Source organism: Macaca mulatta, chromosome 11, assembly GCF_049350105.2.
Source record: "Macaca mulatta isolate MMU2019108-1 chromosome 11, T2T-MMU8v2.0, whole genome shotgun sequence".
NCBI lineage: Eukaryota > Metazoa > Chordata > Mammalia > Primates > Cercopithecidae > Macaca > Macaca mulatta.
The window spans coordinates 31382296-31403002 of record NC_133416.1 but is presented as its reverse complement, the minus strand read 5'-3'; positions in this window follow the sequence as shown (position 1 = coordinate 31403002).

Here is a 20707-nt window from a genome sequence, read left to right as displayed (position 1 = left end):
CCATAAATCAAATCAGTTGATACGGTTGTTCAAGTTTACTATATTCTTATTGATTTCATGTCTGTTTATTTGATTAATTATTGAGAGTACAGTATTGAAATTGCTGACTGTACATGTGGCTTTCTACTTCTACTTCATTTTGATTGTTTGTATTGGGAAGCTCTGTTATTCATTATATGTTTTTAGGATTATCATGAACTTTTCACTAACTGACCCTGATAATATTCTTTGCCCTTAAATCTGCTTTACTATAGCTGTTCCAGCTATACTTCGATGAATATTAGCAAGGCATACCTTCTTACATTGTTTTAACTTTAATATCTTTGTAATTAAAGTTGGTTCCTTGTAAGTAATATATTGTTGGGTCTTGATTTGTTTTTTAAATCCATTCTGACAGTTTCCAACTTTAATTGGAGTTTTTAGACCATTTATTTGTAATATAATCATTCATATGTTTGGGTCTAAATGTACCATCTTGCTGTTTGTTTTGTTTGTCTCATTTGCTCTTCCTTTCCCCTTTTGCTCTTTTAAGTCTTCTTTTAGGTGACGAGTATTTTTTAATATTCCACTGTATCTCCTTTGTTAGTTTATTCAGTATAACTCATTGTTTTCTTTTTTCAGTGGTTTCTTTAAGTTTTATATTATGAGTCTTCAATTTTTACAATCTAACAAATTACTATTACATTACTTCTCATGTAATGTAAGAACCTTGCAACAACTTACTTCCATTTCTTCCCTCCCACCCTCTGCACTATAGCTGCCATACATTTCACCTTTACCAACATGTTACAAACCCACAATACAAACAATTACATTTTAAAGATATTTAAGTAATAGGAAAAATGTATTTTGAACTACATATGTACCACTTATGGTACAATTCATTGGTGTAGATCCAGATCTACATTTTGTATCATTTTCCTTCTGTTTGAAGACTTCCTTTAATATTTCTTTTATTGTGAGTTGGCAGATGATGGGTTATTTCAGGTACTTTTTAAAACATCTATGAAAATTATATATAACCTTTGTTTTCGGAAGACATTTTTTTTCTGGTATAGAATTTCAGATTAGTAGTTTTTCTTTCCTACATTAAAGATGTTGATCCATTGTCTTCTGGTTTGCATTGTTCTAATGAAAAGTCTGCTATTGTTAGTATAGTTGATTCTTTGTATGTATGTCCCCGCCATCATGCCTCTTAAGATTTTTGTCTTTTTCATTGCTTTCAAGTAATTTGATTATAATGTGCCTTGGTACCATTTTCTCTGTGTTTGTGATAATTGGGGTTCATTTTTGAGATTCCTGTATCTATGGGTTTGTTATCCAATTTCACCTCAGATGCCGTATTTTTCATTATTAGAGATAGATTTTTGGTATTATTTATATTCTCCAGGTCTCTAGTTAACATACTCAGTACTTCCTCTACCTGCTTGAACTTTCAGAGTAGAGTGATGAGTATCCTTGTTAGCTTTGTCCACTGTTTCTATCATCTGCCTGATTTCTGAGACTCTGCGTGATTGATTTTAGTTCTCATGGGTTGCATTTTCTGCTTTGCATGTCTGCTATTTATAAAATAGATTTATTTTGTAGGGCAGCTTCAAGTTACGGAAAATTTTTCCAGATAATACGGAGAGCTCCCATATGATCCCTCTCCCTCAGCACAGTTATTTCGATCACTAACTTCTTGCTTTAGTGTGGCACATTTGTTACAATTGATGAACCAATATCAATACATGATTGTTAACTGAAGTTCATACTTTACATTATTGTTCACGCTTAGTGTTTTATAGTTTGACAAATGCATCATGTCATGCAGCCACCATTACAGTATCATATAGAATGGTTTCATTGGCTTAAAAATGTCCTGTACTTTACATATTTACCTCTCCCTCCTCCCTTGGAGTCCTGGCAATCATGGATCTTTTTACTCCTTCCATCGTTTTGCCTTTTCCAGAATGTCATGTAATTGGAATCATAAAACTGTGTAAGATTTTCCCCTCTGTTTTTTCAGGTAATTCTTTCCCCAGTCTTGGGCAATTTCTTCACATGCATGTCATGCTCAGTCCTCAGCTGAAGAAATGAGGGTGGAATTCTGTTTCTTTGGGGGACTTCTTGTCTGTGCAGGCCTCTCCTTTCTGACTCTTTGCCTGAATACTCTTGCCTCCTGGACATTTCCAAACTCCTAGCTCTTATCTGTTCTACTCTGGGAGATAACTGGGCAATTCCTGCATTTTCCTTCCCTGTGCAGAGACCTAGAAACCCTTGCTGGGGTCATCACAGGGATCATCTAATTTTGTATCCAATCTTTTGGAGATCACTGCACTGTCTGATGTGTTAATGTCTGAAAACTATTGTTTGTTATATTTTATCTTTTTTAAAAGGTAGTTTTTTAAGTGGGAGGGTAAATATAGTCCTAGTTTCCACATCTCTGTGAAAATTAAAATCTTGTTAATTTTTAATAGAGAAAAGATTCTTCAATTTTAGATAACTTAAAAATTGTTCAGAGGGAGGGCTTTTAACTCCTGTTCTCTACCTCATACAGTTCTACTTAAGCAGGATCTCTGGCAAAATTTGGGTATTGGCATTTTTACATGACTTCCTGAAGATTCTGGTGCAAATTGTCAAAGGATTAAAATTTAAGAAACACCTACATCTTAGTCTGTTTGTGTTACTATAAAGGAATGCCCAAGACTGGGTAATTAATAAAGAAATGAAGCTTATTTGTCTCGTGGTTCTGCAGGATGTACAAGAAGCATGGTGCCAACATCTACTTCTGATGAGGGCCTCAGGAAGCTTCCACTCAGGGGAGCGGCCAAGGGGAGCCAGCATGTGTAAATCACATGGTGAGATAGGAAGCAAGAGCAGGAGGAAGTTGCCAGGGTCTTTTTAACAATCACATCTCAGGGGAACTCTTACAGGAAAGAATAGAGTGAGAACTCACTCACTACCATGAGGATGGCACCAAGCCATTCATGAGGCATCTGCCCCCATGACCCAAACACTTTCCATTAGGCACCCCCCTCCATCACTGAGGATAAAATTCAATATGAGGTTTGGAGGGACAAACATCCAAATTATAACCACCAAGACAAGTAACTTAAAAGGAAGTTGGACTGAAAAATCAGAATCCCTTTGTGGAAGATTTTATATAAATAATGAGAAACTATTTTAGGCTTTCATAACATCCAAGAGAAGTTTTATAAGACTATTCTGTCAGCTTTTCAAATTAAGGCTAATATTACCCAAGTGTATACTCTTTAGCCATAGATGAAAAGAAACCCCTAGGAACAAATGAAAGTTTAAATGAAACTGCTCATTTAAATTAAGAATGTTGTTAGTGGCACTTTGATTACATGTGTTACTCAATCAAAATGGAATGCTATTTTGTTTAGCTTCATTTAAAAAATTGCCAGGACAATATAGCTGCCTTTAATTACACTCTTCTTTTGATGGGCTTTTATATGTTTAATTCTACTTCTCTATTACCAGTGCTTAAAAGAAGAAAAAGCTTTAAAACCTCCTTTCTGATGAAAGACAGCTAAGATAAAAGATTTCGTTAACAATCAACTATAAAAATTATTAACATGAGCCCATTTAGTTATGAAATAATGAAAATACATAGATCACAGTTTGTTTCATGGCTCATGTCAGTGAGTGAATACACTGCACAGACAGGAATATTAAGAAACTCAGACAGAGGCTCTGATGACACTCATTAATTAAATGAAATGTCTCTGCTTCAACTTGGTTGCTTGACATTTTCCTCTCCTCTGTCAGCATGTTTGTTTCAAAATAACTTTTAACAGACTTGATAGATTCTGACAAAACTTGGAACATTCCAAGATTTACTCGTGATCTCAAGTCTGAATTCTGATTCAATCGTGAAACAAAAATTGTTTCTGTATTATTTACAGAATGGAGAAAACCATCACCATGAGATATTGTGATAAAGTTATGTAGTTATGTAGAAAACAGAGATAAAAATACTGTAATAATTTCAAGTCTATAATTTGTGGCATCAGCAATATTTTAAATAACACTACAATTTTTCTTCTTTCTAAATGAATGTGGTCTTTCATCTTGCTCATGCAGCTCATCTGTATACTACCAATCAGTTTGCTGGACCCTTGATAACTTTTTAAGAGAATAGACCAAGCGTGGTAATCTTTCTAGAGGTATCAAATTTAATCTGAGTTGAATCTGTGGCTCATTCCATTTTTTGATTTAAAATTGTAATTAATATAACTTGTCAAAAGCTCATCATTTATACTTTCAAATACATTTTTGTTAAATTTGATGTATGAGCAGAGTGACTAGATATAAATGAATTTATCAAGAGAAAAGCTGAATCTGCAAATATTAACAATTATATATACTGGCCCTAGGCAAAAAATCACTACTAATGAACATCGTAAAACAATTTATTATTTCTCAAAAGACTTCTGTGAGGCAGATTAAAGCCTTGGCATCATAGAAGGTCAGAATCAAAAGAACCCCAAAGGGTATTGTGAAATTACATATCTGATCTTTGGATTCCTTGCACTACATCTCTGACAAACTCAACTTGGGCTTTAATGTCTCAGTGACTTGCAACTCACTTCTTTTGAAGCAATTTATTCTATCTTTAGCCAGTTTTGAACTCACACTGATCTCAAGTCATTTCTCTGTAGCTTTCTTACATTGATCTCACTTTTCCAGTGGAGCCATCAAAAACGAGTCTCATCCTGTTCCACAGGAAATTCCTTCTCATGTTTGGAGAAAGCGCTATGCTCGCTGAGGACTCTTCTCGCAGGAGAAAATATTCCCATGTCTTTCAGTTGCTTCCACTTACCATGGTTTCCTCATCCTGGTCGTTCTCTTTTGAATTGGCAAAATTTGAAAAAGGAAATTATTGTTTTAAAAAGTCTTACAAAGAATTCTTCAAACATTCACTGAGTGAGTATTAGGTTGGTGCAAACTAATTGCAGGTTTTGCCGTAATGGAGATTGACACAAAGATACTTTGGCAAATATCTATTGTCAGTCTCCATTATCTCTGCCATAATAGCAAAAAGGGCAATTTTGTTTGCACCAACCTAATAAATGAATAAATAAAATTTATTAGTGAAGAGAGATGAACTACAAAAGAAGGCAAACAACTTGGTCTATATATTGAATATTAGTGTTAATTTTAGAAAAAAACAATTACTGCCTTTCAATTTTTTACTTGTTTTCTGGGCGGATTTAGGGGAAACTATGAACAAATACTCATCTCATATATGTGATATAAAATTATAATTTCTAAATACCCTCCAAATTCAAAACTGGCTTATTGAGTTAGCAGTTTATTCAGATATTCATTCACAAACCAAAAATTGATGAAAATTTTCAAAATGAATAAAAGTTTATAGTCACAATTCAAACTTACCAACCCCTCTTCCAAAGTTAATATAAGATAAGGACTTTTTTTGTGGCATTTACATGCCCCACCCCACACAGCAAATAAATAGTACATTGTAATTCAAGAATTACTAGATTCTTTCTATTTCAAACCATTTCCCACATGTTGCCTGAAGATTGACCAAGGGAAATAGCTATATTTCTAGAAAAGTGCTGTCCAATATAATTTTCTGTGAAGATGGAAATATTTGATACGTACCTTATCTAACATGGTAACCAGTAGCTACCTGTGGCTACTGAGTACTTGAAGTGGGCTAGTGAAATGGAGAAACTAAATTTTTAGTTTTTTTTTTAATTTAAATTAATTTAAATAATCATATGTGGCTAGTAGCGACCAAATTGAACAGAACAGCTTTAGTTGGTGAATTTTCAGATAGCTTTGCCTCTTAGGGTAGTGTTTTCCAAGACATATCATCTGTATTTAGATTTTTTTTCCTCCCCAATTAAATGTATTTTCTTCCAAGTTACTGTCATTAGATAAAAGAACAGTTTCAGTTATAATGTAGGCATTATAAGCCATGATATCTAAACAACTTTTTTCATTAGTGATCTTCACTTATTTTTCATGCATTTTACAATTCTGTTTTGTAATGTTTCTTTTGATACTTTAAAATAAAATGCCTCCTTGATTATCCTGAATATGGCTGTAAACTGATAACTAGTAAAGTGGGTATTTTCAAGGGAGAGAAGGAAAAAGGAAAGAAAAGTAATTACTTTTTAAAGTTAAAATGCCACATACACAACAGAGATTGCCTTGAATTTTAAAACCACTATCTTAAAAACTAAAACCAAAACAATAATTGGGATATCTCAGATATCAGGTCCTGGGATATAAAATAATATTTGTCATTGATTCCAGGTTGATTTATGCTACATTGTAAACAAGCATTTAGCATATAAAATACCAAACACAAAATAGAAATGATAATTCTTTAGCTCTTTTTTGAGTGTTCCAAGGACAGTTGCAAATACTTGTCATATAATTCATACTACAGATCTTTTCTAAAACCCTAGAAATCTCAGTCTTGGAGACTTGCAAGGGGAGCCTCCCTTGGTAGTTGTGGGCATTTTCAAGGGCTTGTTGCTCTTCCTTGTGGAATTGTTCAGCTGGTCTGCTGATGGTCGCTTAACTTTAGATGATAGGAAACAATGAATGACCAGATATGCTAATAATCAGTTGCCTAAAGACTTCACTGTCACAAAAAAACACTTCCGAGTTCCATCTCTGTTTCCTTATGACATTTATTCTTCAAAACAAAATACACCCTATTCAAAATCAAGCTCAAATGTCACCACCTAATCTGGAACCTTCTCTAGTCATGTGAATTAAAGCCCTCTTTTTCTCCTCACCTCTATACTACTATCTTCCTCACACACTGTCCTCACCACAAGTGATCTTTGTAGTCCAGGAGGTCATTTAAGCAGGACTTACATATCAAAGTACCTTTGTATAAATCTTGAGAACTTAGCACTATTCAAGTCCACTCTCAACTTCAAAATGGGAATTACTCACTACCTTCACATATTGTAATGAATACTGTTGCAGCATAACAAATTTCTCAAAACTTAGCAGTTTAAAACAACCGTGTTTTCTTGTGCTCCTGATTCGTGGGCCAGGAATTCAGGCAGGATTTTTCTTTTTGTTGTTGTTGTTGTTTATATATTTTTTATTTTATTTTAAATTCCAGGATACATGTGCAGGTTTATTACATAGGTATACATGTGCCATGGTGGTTTGCTGCACCTATCAACCTGTCATCTAAGTTTTAAGCCCCACATGCATTAGGTATTTGTCCTAATGCTCTCTCTCCCCTTGCCCTCCATCCCGTGTTGTTCCCCTCCCTGTATCCTGGTGTGTGTTGTTTCCTTCCGTTTGTCTATGTGTTCTCATTGTTCAACTGCAAAGACTTGAAAATGTCCATCAATGATAGACGGGATAAAGAAAATGTGGCACATATACATCATGGAATACTATGCAGCCGTAAAAGGAATGAAATCATGTCGTTTGCAGGGACATGGATAAAACTGGAAGCCATCATTCTCAGCAAACTAACACAGGAACAAAAAAAACCAAACACCACATGCTCTCACTCATAAGCAGGCAGGGTTTTCCTAGGTAGTTCTCACTGAGGGTCACTCATGTGGATGCTGTCAGATGTTGGTTGGAGCTGCAATCATCTGAAAGCTCAATTGTCTTGCTGTCCAAAATGGGTCACTCACATGGCTGCAGTTCGCCAGAGCACTGACATGCAGCCCCTCCAGTATGGCAGTGTCAGGGTGATCAAATTTCCCACGTGGAAGTTTAAGGGCTCCAAGTGCAAGGGTTCTAGCAAACAAGGTGGAAGCTGCATTCTCTTTTATGACCTGGACTTGGAAGTTCACAGTGTCACTTTTAATGTACCGTATTACTAGAAGTGGTCATAAGCCCGTCCAGATTCTTTTTTTTTTTTTTTTTGACGGAGTCTCACTCTGTCGCCAGGCTGGAGTGCAGTGGCATGATCTCGGCTCACTGCAACCTGCACCTCTGGGGTTCAAGCAGTTCCCCTGCCTCAGCCTCCCAAGTCGCTGGGAGTACAGGCTTGCACCACCATGCCAGGCTTTTTGTATTTTAGTAAAGACAGTGTTTCACCATGTTGGCCAAGATGGTCTCAATGTCCTGACCTTGTGATCTGCCCCCCTGGGCCTCCCAAAGTGCTGGGATTACAGGCGTGAGCCACTGCACCCGACCTTGACTCCATCTCTTAATGGGAGATGACAAGGTCATATTGTAGAAGATTAGGTGAGATGGGGGATAGTACCATGACCATCGTTGGAAAATACAATCTGCCACATTTCAATAATACATATGAAGACATTCTGGACCCCAGGGCATTCTGGTCACATTGGCTCATATTTTTTCTCTTTTTCATCCTACAGCCTCTGAACTTGGACCTGTTTCATGCTATGCCAGGCCTGATACTTACCCAATGAGTTCTACTCCAGGTCTCTAGCATCAAATGCTTAATACACAGGGACTGGGCAATAACCTTCAGAATTGCTTTGTGTTTTCCGTCTTGCTACTTTATCTTTCTTTCCTCTTTATATCTTTTCACTGCTTTTACCTATTCCGTTAACGTTTTATCAAGATAGCTGTGTGTGTCATATTTCTGCTCATTGGTACTCTCAGAGTGTCCTCATCTTATCTCACCACTGCTAGGAAATAATAGAAAAGACTTAAGAAATGGAAATATTCGAAACATAATTTTGAGCTTAAAAAACTCATAATAGTTCCTCATAGTATCTAGTGATAAATATGAAGCAAGGGACTTTTCGTGAGTGGAAACATTTCAGCATTCATAGCAGAAGGTTAATTTTATTTCTTTAATGTCCACTGGTTCTTATAAAGAGTGTGGAATGATTATCTTAGGCCATCCTCCCTAGGTGAGATAGGTAAGGTATTTTTTAATTTTTAATTTTTATTTATTTATTTATTTTTGCTAAATGGGGAGTTCAGTGGGGAAAGAAAGAGAGAGAGAAACTTAATCTTTTTGCTCAGGATGCAAGTGAATTACAGTCAAAGTATCTGAGGAACATTAGACCCTAAGGAAATATTTGTTTAAAAAATAGCTGAATATAATCAATATTTACCAGTGTTAACCATGTAAATAAGTAGACATCAGTTAGTGAATTCAAAGAAGTGCAAAACTCAGTCATGAAGCAAATTGGAATAAAACATTTAATTACAGAAGTAAACAACAATCCAATTCTGCTTTTTGCAAGGTCTAAAGCATGGTACAACTAAAAATTATGATCTTAGGAAAGGTGTATGGAACTACCATTCTTAGGACACATTCTGTGTGTGAGTTGGCCAGCTCCCGTCTCTCATTACATCTTTATGGCAGTGCTGCAGCAGAGGAACAGAGAAGGGAACTGAGAGGACAGATGGGGCAGGAAGGGTCCAAGATTTCGCACCTTGCATTGCAAGAGTCAGAGCCAGAACCAACGCAGAAGTCCAACAGCAATGCCAACTTTCTATCTTTGGCTGTGACTCAAAGTCTCAGGATAGCAAGATTCCCTTTCCCCCTTTTCAGGATACTTTCCAGCTTAAGCTTAGATGCTATCACATGATTGGGTAGTATTAATAGGTAATTCTGTAATGTTGGTTATACCTTTTCTTTTTTTTTAAATTTATTTATTATTATTATACTTTAAGTTGTAGGGTACATGTGCATAACGTGCAGGTTTGTTACATATGTATACTTGTGCCTTGTTGGTGTGCTGCACCCATCAACTCGTCATTTACATCAGGTATAACTCCCAATGCAATCCCTCCTCCCTCCCCCCTCCCCCCTCCCCATGATAGGCCCCGGTGTGTGATGTTCCCCTTCCTGAGTCCAAGTGATCTCATTGTTCAGTTCCCACCTATGAGTGAGAACATGCGGTGTTTGGTTTTCTGTTCTTGTGATAGTTTGCTAAGAATGATGGTTTCCAGCTGCATCCATGTCCCTACAAAGGACACAAACTCATCCTTTTTTATGGCTGCATAGTATTCCATGGTGTATATGTGCCACATTTTCTTAATCCAATCTGTCACTGATGGACATTTGGGTTGATTCCAAGTCTGGCCGTCAGAAAAATGCAAATCAAAACCACAATGAGATACCATCTCACACCAGTTAGAATGGCGATCATTAAAAAGTCAGGAAACAACAGGTGCTGGAGAGGATGTGGAGAAACAGGAACACTTTTACACTGTTGGTGGGATTGTCAACTAGTTCAACCATTATGGAAAACAGTATGGCGATTCCTCAAGGATCTAGAACTAGATGTACCATATGACCCAGCCATCCCATTACTGGGGATATACCCAAAGGATTATAAATTATGCTGCTATAAAGACACATGCACACGTATGTTTATTGCGGCACTATTCACAATAGCAAAGACTTGGTTATACCTTTTCTAAGAGACTAACTGGTGCCCAAACTGATCAGAGTTCAATTTTCCCAATTGCCACTGGAGGGCTCCCCACTGTAAGTTTTATTGACAGTCACCAGGTATTTCTTGAATACTTTTTTTTCTTCGGTCTCTTTCTGAAGTTTGATTAACTCCAGGCCTCTGGGAGTTTGTGAGTAACTATGTCACTCTTACAAATGAAGGATGAATAACATTTGGTTGGAACAGTTTGAGTCAACTTTGGGCAGGGGTCATATAAGGATCTCGCCACACAGTTCTTTATGTACCCCTGAGGCCAGGCCGCGCACGTGTAGCTTCTCATGTCCTGAGTCCACACATAATTCAGTCAATCTACCTGCATTTCTGACCTAGAGCACTGCATTTGCATTATGCCCCCTTTGCTCACTGCCCTTTACCTTCGACTTTGATCTAGAAGCCGAGGCCTTAACCAGAGCAAGGGACTGACTTGTTCACTGATGGAGCCTCGGGATATCCCTCAAAGTGGGCGTCTTGGCTTTTCACTCCAGTGCAGAGGAAGGCCCAGCAGAGTGATCAAGGAGGTTTCAGTTTGCTGTCAGCCAAAATGGGTTCTCAGCTTGCTACAACTTTTCCCTGCTGGTTACTATGTTTCCCTGCCTGATACATTTACAGCTGAAAATACAGAGAGATGGGGAAATGTTGAATACAGTGGAATAAACTGTGAAAGGCAAAATTTCCTATCTCCGCAAAATTTCCTATCTCAGCAAGATGAGATTTTTGGATGAAGTCTGAGCCCTCCAAAATGTACCAAAAAGCATGACAAAATGTGGTGTTGGATTAGTCATAGATACTTGAGCTTTTGAATAATGAGTTCAGAAGGTTTATCTTGCTAGAAAGTTGTTTGAAAACTAAAGTGGAGTTTTAAACAGGGTCTCCTAAATGAAAAATCCTGCCAAAGATTAAACAAGAATTATTTTGTTAAAAAGCAAGTCACTCCAACTCTGGAATGATCTTCAACAGGATACTTATCTTCATCAGAAGAAATCGAGAGAGGGTAATGTCCTTCAGGACAAAATCAGGTAAATGCAAGAACTAGTCACCTGCTTCCCTGTTGTGTACGATCAGGAACAATGGACAAAAATTGACAATAATGGGGTGCTGAATATCAGGTTCAGTACTACGCTTTCAAGACCAGAACTCTAACAGAAAGCACATCCTCAAGTTGACCAACCAAATTCAATCTTTTCACTTAGAGGTTCTTGGTCTGCTTAACCATTCGGCACTCCTTTGAGTAGAAATCATTATTTTCAATGTAGAGACAGAGGTACAATAGCATAGATCAGGCAAGCAATGGACTCAGGTTTGCCAAGTGAGTGGTTGATGGTAATGCAAATAGATCCATTCACATTTTTTCCTTATGTGTACTTACCATTAAGTAACTAGGTTCTACCGATACTGTAATTTTTATTTTCACTCACTCCAGCATTGGCTTGAGATGCTTGAGGTCTTTTGGCAGGAAATCTGTATGGGTCTTGCTAGATTAGATGGTAGGCTTTTCAAAGAATCATGTCCCCCCAGCCCCAAGTGGTTTAATGTTATGAATCTCAAAAGTCAGGAACAAGACCACAAGCCAAATCCTGGGAGTAGAGCAGACACTCCTACTGGCTCAGGTTTGACTAGTTCAGTCAGAAGTCAATTAAATACCCACCAACCTATAGGCCTGACAGCAATTTTCCACCCCAGTGGGAGAGAAGTAGGCAGCAATGTCTGTCTCTGTGGTTTGGTTCTAATGACATTAAATTGCCAACACCAATCTCTGCTGCTTTTATCTCAGAAAACCCCACCCTCGGAAGTTCATGTTCTGGAGTTCCACCCATGGCCTGGATTCTGGGATTCTGCTTGGGTGGTATGTAGAATAAGTCCTTTTGGCTTGATTTCAACTACTGCATGAGCCATCATCATGGCTAAATAACTGTAGGTGGGAAGGCCTTTAAGATGGGGCTACTAAGAGTCGAGGCTACCGCCTCTGCACCACTCTATTAATTATTTAATTGACTAACCAAGGAAATGGATATGTAATACTCAGAGAGCTTAGCCTTATCCTCGGTACAATTTAAGCTAATCATCAGTATTTCTGGAAAATGCCTATGTGGGTTTTTCTCAGTAAGAGCAGTCAGCATGTCTGAACAGAACCCTCCTATGTTGTCTGACACAACTAGGTTTGGACTCATGCTCTGTGACATTGCATCACCAAGAGGGCTTCAGTGGTGCTCTGGGCCATGTGAAATTGGCTAAATGGTAAACACATGCCTTTATGAAACAAAATAGAAATTTCTCAGATGAAAATGAGCCTGAAAGAATTGGGTACTCCATCTTGAAATCTGAAATAAATTAAGCACAGAAAACTTACTAAACTTACTCTCAATCATCAGAGGCACAGAATAAGGAAAATCGTTTAAACAGAGATATAAGGGAAGGCAACAAGAGGAACTATCTCTCTGCATGGCTTATATACATTTAGACAAGCCAGAGAACAATTTTTGTTCATTCTTGGCACTGTTTGATCATAACATGGTTAGATAGTTTTCTGGCTGTGGAAGCTTGAATGGCTTAGAACACCAGAATAACCTTGAAGAGTCTCTGGGCACACAGCTTATAACATCCAGGACCTGAGATAGAAAAGCAATAATCATTTAAAGAGTCTATATTTAGAATCGTATAGAAAATAACTGTTAACTCTGAGCTCAAGATCTAAAATTTGGAGCAGAGCTATTGCCAATTAGATTGAAATAGGGGACCAGGTAGAATAAAGAAGTTTGTAAATTACAGCATCCTTCAAATTTCCATTAGAGAGCATTCTTGCTTCACAAATTTCTGGATTTTCTTGTCGTCAGAGAGCCTTTTCTTCAGGGCAGGACTGCATGATAGGTGGTCTAAACTAGCAACGTATGCCAAGCAAGGTAAGAGAAGTTGAGAGGAAACAATATGGCATTTCTTTTTTCCGACTTTCAAATCAGAAGTGCATACCCAAGGTTAACAGAAAGCAGCTTGGGCCAAAACTGTTTTCTTGTGAATTTTTTCATTTCACAGACCTTGTACACAGTACTCCCATGGACTGCTGGAGTCTTCCCCCAGGGAGGCTGAAAGGGGAGACCGTTGATTTTTCAGAAAGATTGTGCAAATGCAGCCAAGCAAACAGGAAGGTGCCTTGAGTCTTAGAAGGGGGCCTTTCCTCTCCATCTGCAGTCACTGGGGCCCTGTGTGTGGGGAGTGAAGCCAAGAGAGAAAACCAAGCACCGTCTTTAGCATTCCCCATTACTAGTTCTGCCTCCCCAGCCAGTGGCTTCTGCCACTGGATCTGGTGATACAAGATATATGCTTATGTGTATATATGTGTGGCATGTGTGTCGAGTTATATATATACACACATACCTAAATAAGACTCAGCATGCACGTGGTCCTGGGGTTGTTTTAGCACATTCAAGTTTTGGAGGACATGAGGAATGATGTTGGCAAAGAGGTTGATGCTTTCCCTGGCCGTGAATGAAGGTGCCCATCACTCATGTGCTGAATAAAAGGATGCACATGGAAATTTATGGTTTCTGATGGATGGAGAAGCATTCTGTGGACAATACCTATATTTCTGAGCACCCATGTGAGGATGAGACACAGCAAAGGGAAACTTGCTTCCTATCATAGGAGGGACTGGTAGCACTGTATCCTAAAAACAGAGGATTGTTCCTTGCTGCCTGGGGAAGAGCTACCTCTAAAGCTGCAGGAGTGGTCAGTGGAGTGAGCTCTAAGAAACTTCAGAGTTCTCGCTGGTCACCTTAGGTAGCTCAGTCCAGGTCTCTGTCCAGCTTTCATGGGTTCATCATAGACGTGAAGATGAAGTTGGAGTGGGGATTCCCGCTCAAGTCATTGGGTTGAGAAGCTAGGGCACATGGGATATAATTCTCCTTCACTTTGGGCCTAAGAGGAGAGTAGATTTCCCAAGACTTGAAAAAAAAAAAAACATGGTTGTGCTATATCATTATGAAAAATGTTTAATTTTGAGTGACTGTAGAAGTCATATTTATACAGTAAAAGGAAGGTAGCTTTTATGAGATTCTTAAAGTACAATGCTGGCAGAGGACTGATGACTCTTGGGAGAAATCAGATGACTAAACTTGGCTGTAATGCACTTAAGTTAGAGACCCTGGGCAGAAAAATAAAGCCTTCAGTAAGAAGGTAAAAGGCAAGGCCTGGGAGCAGTACCCTTGGCAAGACCCTAATGTAAAGTAATAGTAATTATAGTCCTGGGAGAAAAAAGACTGTTCTTCCCCTTGCAGCCATAAACCCCAGGTTTTGCAACTGAAGCTCCTGGCCCTGGTTTTCATTTTGAGCTCTGCAGCAACAAAGCACCTTTGGCCCAAATCTCTCACTTTCTATTTTCAGAAAGTCAGGACTTAGGAGTACTGGGGAGCCTATAATTTACTCAGTACTTGAAACAGTCAAATCTACCCCAAGGCATGGATGAAGCTCAGATCTTCCTTCACAGGTTTTGATGGTCCTACCAAAGCACTTAAGGTTTTCTTTTATGTGCAGCATAATCATTATAATTCCCTCGCTCAGTGCATTTTATATCTCAAGTAGTGTAGGATAGAAGAGGGCGTGCTCACAGCTTGAATGTGGAGCCTAATGCTTGATTCTGTTTATAGGCCTTCTGCTTGCAAAACATGGAATGGTTTGCCAAGTTTAGAACCCCCCTGGAAACCTGTGGATTTGGAACTCCTGATAGAATGACATTTTTTTTTTTTTTTTTTTTTTTAAGGTTTGGGTTCTTTTAACTTTTGGCACAAATGTGACTTCCTGTTTCTAAGAGAGAAAAAAAAAAAGCTTGAAAAAGTTCCATGAAAAGAACTCTTAAAGAGCCCTGGACATCCAGTGGTTTCAAAAAACAATGTTTTGGTGAGTTAAATGTAAATGTATCAGAAACATATGGATTAAATTTTCCTTGAAAAAGGAGAGAGAAACGCAGACCAAACATACTTTAGTGTTTTGCCGAACCCAACGCCATTTGAAACTTACTTTGAGGTGTTTGGGTAAGTCCAAACTGCCAGTGGTGCCTTCCTCCCAACTCTGTGAACTTGTCACCTGCAAATTCACAACCAGGCAGATACCCATTTTTCAAATGGTTGTGGTGTTTGTATAGACAAGGAAAGCACAAAGATCAGGGTGCAGTGTCACAGCCTGGAAACAAAGCAGGAGTCATCCAGACCCTGGACAGAGCACAGGCCTCACCTCCCTGCTCAAGTATTTCAGCTCTCAGCAGTGTACCAGGGAATACTTGGCTACACTTTTCGGGGCATGATTACAAAGTACAGTTCCTGATATATGATATTGCAATAGAATGGTTTCGGATTCAACCTGAACCAACTGAAACCTCTACTCCAGATATTAATTGGATCAATGACTAAGAATGGAAACGTTCCCCCAACTGCATGTTGCTCTCCTTTCCTCTTCCCCAGTTCCTGCCTTTATCACTTCTGGTCTTGGCTGAGACCAGAAGCAAGAAGTCTCAAAAATACCCTCTGGGAAACATGTTCTGATGAGATTTCCAGCTCCATTCATGAAAGGCAGAAGTTTGAATACATTTCACAGGAGCACCAAGATTTTGGGGGATTTGGGGGGAACAATATCCTTTCTTGGGTATCATCTACTTGCTGAGGTTGACTTTGGGGGCCTGTGGATTATGCTACAGCGAACAATTGCCTTGGAGAGAGAACAAGAGGCCCAAAGTAGTGTGGCCACCTAGCAATTCAATTTTTCCAGTAATCAAAGAATCCCCAGAGAGAATAAAGATACTTCTCTGTTTCCATCCTGTTAGTTTTCTTAGACAACAATGTAGGTCTTGTCCCTTCACATCTCAAAGATTCATTTTTCCAGCTGTATACTAAGCTCCGACCACCTTCTTATATTTCTTATATTAAGCTCGGGCCACCTTCTTATGAATAAATAAGGAAATAAAAGACAGAATGCTTCGGATTTATGTCAAGTGGGTTGATTTAGTTCAGGCCCTGTTAGCCACACACAAGCTTCCTTCATCTCTTTTTAAGCCTTTTTGGCGAATTCCAGTAGTGGGAATGGATGTTTATTGGTAGGCATGTCCAAAAGGTAGAAAAGCTGAAAACTGAAGGTCAAAGCAGATTAGAACTAGCTTAAAAGAAGTGCATTTTAATTGAAGGAACATTTGGCTTAGCATCAAAAGGGTTGGGCAGAAGGCTTGGCATTTTTTGCCCCATCATTAAGTCAGATATACTATTAGTTCCTCAGTTTCTCCATATTCCAGAAAGGGTGAATGCATATATTACCTGAATAACTGCTGGGTGGATAATTAAAATTCTTCAAACTCCTTGAGGGCAAGAATGTCAAATTAAAAAAAAAAGTAAAGTGGATTACACAAAGCCTAGAATTACGGTGAAAGCAAATATAGTATTGAGTGTTTTAAGAAAATTGTTTCATTTTTACCACCTGGTAGACTACATCTAATAATAGTGATTATTTATGTGGTACTTGCTATATGCCAAGTATTTTACGGTGCTTTGTGCATATTAACTCAATCTCCATGATAACACTCATAAGTCGTTTGTTAAAAATTATTCTGATGGGGGAACCAAGGCACAGATAAATAATTTGCCCAATTTGCCAACATAGTTTTGGCGAAGGCAGGCATTGAACCAAGGTAGTAAACTCTGGAAGCCGTATTTCTAACAACCTTCATATGGTTAAGAACTTTTATCTTCAGGCGAGATGATCCCTGTCCTACTTCTGAGTTAGTTCTCTGATCTTGAAAATATCCTCATGAGTTTTTCTTCCTCTCATGTATTTTACAAGCAAATCATTATATTGAAATAAAGTAAAACATACTCAAATTGTTTCCTTATAATTTGCCATCTCAATAGGCACCAATAGAGACTTCTTCAAACAAACAAGCCTTGTCTTCGTGTGGAGAAACTACTGTGTAGTTTGATGTAAAACCCTATTTTTTTTTTTTTTAACAAATGTTCAACAGAGGAAAATCGTCTGTCTCCTTCCATTAAAAGTAGATCTCTTAAGTATCTAGAAAAGCAAGGAAAATGTATAGACACTTATTTTAGTTGGTCTAAAAATCAATTCTCAGGAAAATCTCAAGGTAAGCTCAGAGTCTTGGAGGGAAAAAGGAGAGACAGAACGTCTAGTTTCATCAGAGAATCTTGGTGCCCGCTGGATGGGTGAATGTAAAGAAGGGGCTTTCTTTTATGAGAGGGGCTGTATCAAAAAGCTAATTGCGTCACTATCAAAGGCCCAGCAGAAACAGTAGGGAGCATTTAGGATATTTGGAGTGCTGTGAGTGTACAATGAACGGTTTGCATGTAGGTATTGCTTTCAAGTAGAAGAAAGTGGTCTGCCAAATTGTGCTTAAGCTTCAAAGTACTGCTGAAGTCCTATATCCCTGCAAGGCTATTTCGACTTTAAGGAAAGGCTTGTGGTAAGTTTTGTTTCTATGGATATAAAGCAATTAGATTAAACAGCAATTGAAAACTATTTAGTGAAAAAGATACCAAATGGTATTTCTTTTTCATTTTACACTAAACTGTGCATTATTGTTTCAATTAGCAACTAGAGAACATTGTGTATTTATGGTTATGCTTATTTTTAATAAAAAGTTTATTTTTATTTTTAGAAAAACAGCACTGATTGGACTGGATACCATAAAGTGAGGCCCAGTTATATTGCCTGAGGAAAACCTTCCTAGGTGATTTTTGCAGTTGTGTGTAAAATACCTTAATTCTGCTGGAGGCACCCATTTGAGTTTCAGATAGAATTTCTAAGATACCTAAAAACAAAAAAGTCCTGTGTGTTTATTATTGTCCTACTTTACAACTTTTTAAAGGAGGAGTGGTCTACTTGACACAGGCTGAAAATAGGGATCGAAAATGTACCTCAGCATTCACCTTTCTCTTCCCAATTATATGCCTTCCTTCTCTCCCATTAGATTTTGCTACCTCTACTCCTTTTAGGAATGGGTAGAGGACAGGGCTTCTTCAACAACTCACCCAGGCCTCATGCTAAAATGCAGATTGTGAGCCTATAGGTCTAAGGTGGAGCTCAAGATTCTACATTTCTAACAAGTTTCCAGTTGAGGTCCATGCTTCTGGTCCAGAAATCATCACACTATGAATAAATAGCAAGTAGAGTCTGATCAACCTGTGTGTGTGTGTGTGTGTGTGTGTGTGTGTGTGTGTGTGTGTGTGTGTGGTTAGTGATGTACTACTTGCCTAATTTTTCCTTTTTTCCAAACATTCAAATGTAAAAGCTAAAATTAAATAACAAAACAAAAGAAAACACTCATTTCTCACTTTTAATTCACAAACATCTACTTGATTAAGGCAGTCAACCAAGCAGCAATAAAGAAGAGGATCTGAAGGGAATTAGAGTTCAATTCTCATCACCACTGTTCAATGGGTAATTGTGCTTTCACACCTATTTAATCAATCGTGCTAAGAAAGTAACAGATCTAGCAGAGTTACTGATGGCGTTTGCAGCACAGAACCTGGACGCTTTGCTGATATTTTTCTTTGGATTCCATCATTAATTATGTTAGCTTCCACCTTCTCAGATCTTCCAAGCATCTCTCTCAATAAATTAGGCATTGGGATAGATGACCATCTTTGTAATCAGAGGCTATCATGTCCTGACTCTGTTCTCACATAAGAGTTATATATTGCCTTAGTGCTACCCAATAAGCTATGGGTTCACTCTCATCCAATTATGTGAGGACTTTTTATCCCAAGCAAATTCAGGGATTCAGGTAAAGGGTGAGTTATACTTTTCTGGGGGTGGTGGTGGGGGGAAACAGAGTCTCACTCTGACACCCAGACTGGAGTGCAGTGACGCCATCTCGGCTCACTGCAACCCCTGCTTACCAGGTTCAAGCGATTCTTGTGTCTCAACCTCCCCAATAACCGGGATTAAAAGAGTGTACCACCATGCCCAGCAAATTTTTTTGTATATTTAGTAGCAACAGGGTTTTGCCATATTTCCCAGGCTGGTCTGGAACTCCTGATCTCAGGCAATCTGCTCACCTTGGCCTCCCAAAGTGTTGAGATTACAGGTGTGAGCCACTGTGCCTGGCCGCGATTCAACTTCTCTTAATTTGTTCAAAGATGACCTGAGAAGATGTCTACTCAATTTTTCTATTGTCACCTTTTTTCTCTTATGCTCAATTTTCTTTTTTATAGTTAATAGTCCTTTTTTATAGTTAATAAAAACAAGTGAGAGCAATAAAAAATCTGTGCAGCAAATTTATTATTTTATCAACTGTTGATGAGGGAGGAGACAGGCAGACCATATGCTGTACTATGCTGTACCTGATGACTCAGGACTAGAGCAATTGAGGCCCGGAGCAGGTAAATCTCCCCTGAAATTCCTAAGGCTTGCTGTATACTGGTACTTTACTAAATATCTCCTTCTGAAAAATGGTCAAGGGACAGTAAGGCCCTAGGAATGGAGCAGAGGGAGAGAATACAGAGATGGATGAAATGCTGGACATTGGGGAATGATTGCAGGCTAGTCCTCAGGGAGCACTGGGGCAACTCATCAACAGGGAAACATGGCTCAGAGAATAGAAAAGGAAACAGGGACAAGTAAGAAGAAGCAGGTATTACAACTTGTCCCCCAAATAAAGCTGAATCTAGACATACAATTTTGGACTAAGAATAAGTCTTTATTGCTACTGAGGCCACAGTGAAACAATGAATTTTCTGGTACAAAAAGAGTTTTGACCAAGAGTTTCTTAAGCGCACGTGGGGTATAGAAGAGAAAAGTGTTTCTTAAAGGCAGTACACAGCTGACTTGCTGGGGGCCTGGAAAGGAAGGGAGAGTGAGAGAAAGTGGTGGTGAGTGTGCTGCTTTTTGGAAGCCAGTTTCTGCCCAAAGCTTCTGCAAGGATTCAGACTCATAAAGGGCATCCTACTTTTTTAAAGTTACTGTTTGCTTTCTAGCATCTCACTCCATAAATGACACCAACATAACCGAGCTCCAAAAGCCAAAGCATAAAAGGAAAGTCCATTCTTTTAAAATTCCAAGTCCTCCTCCCAGGGTCAGGTTGAGGGCATCTTGGCAAATCAGAAAAAGAGGGGAGTCATTTTTCCACGTTGCTTAAAATAAATAGTTATTTTAAGTTCTTTTATAAGTTGGAGAAATAGAAAACACCTTAGAGGCAATACGCTCTTATTTTATAGGAGAGTGAGGGAGGCAACGTGGCCCCTGGTTACATAGCTAGTGAGTGATTTGATAGGAACTTGGTTATTATCCATTTTTTAAAACTCCTAGCA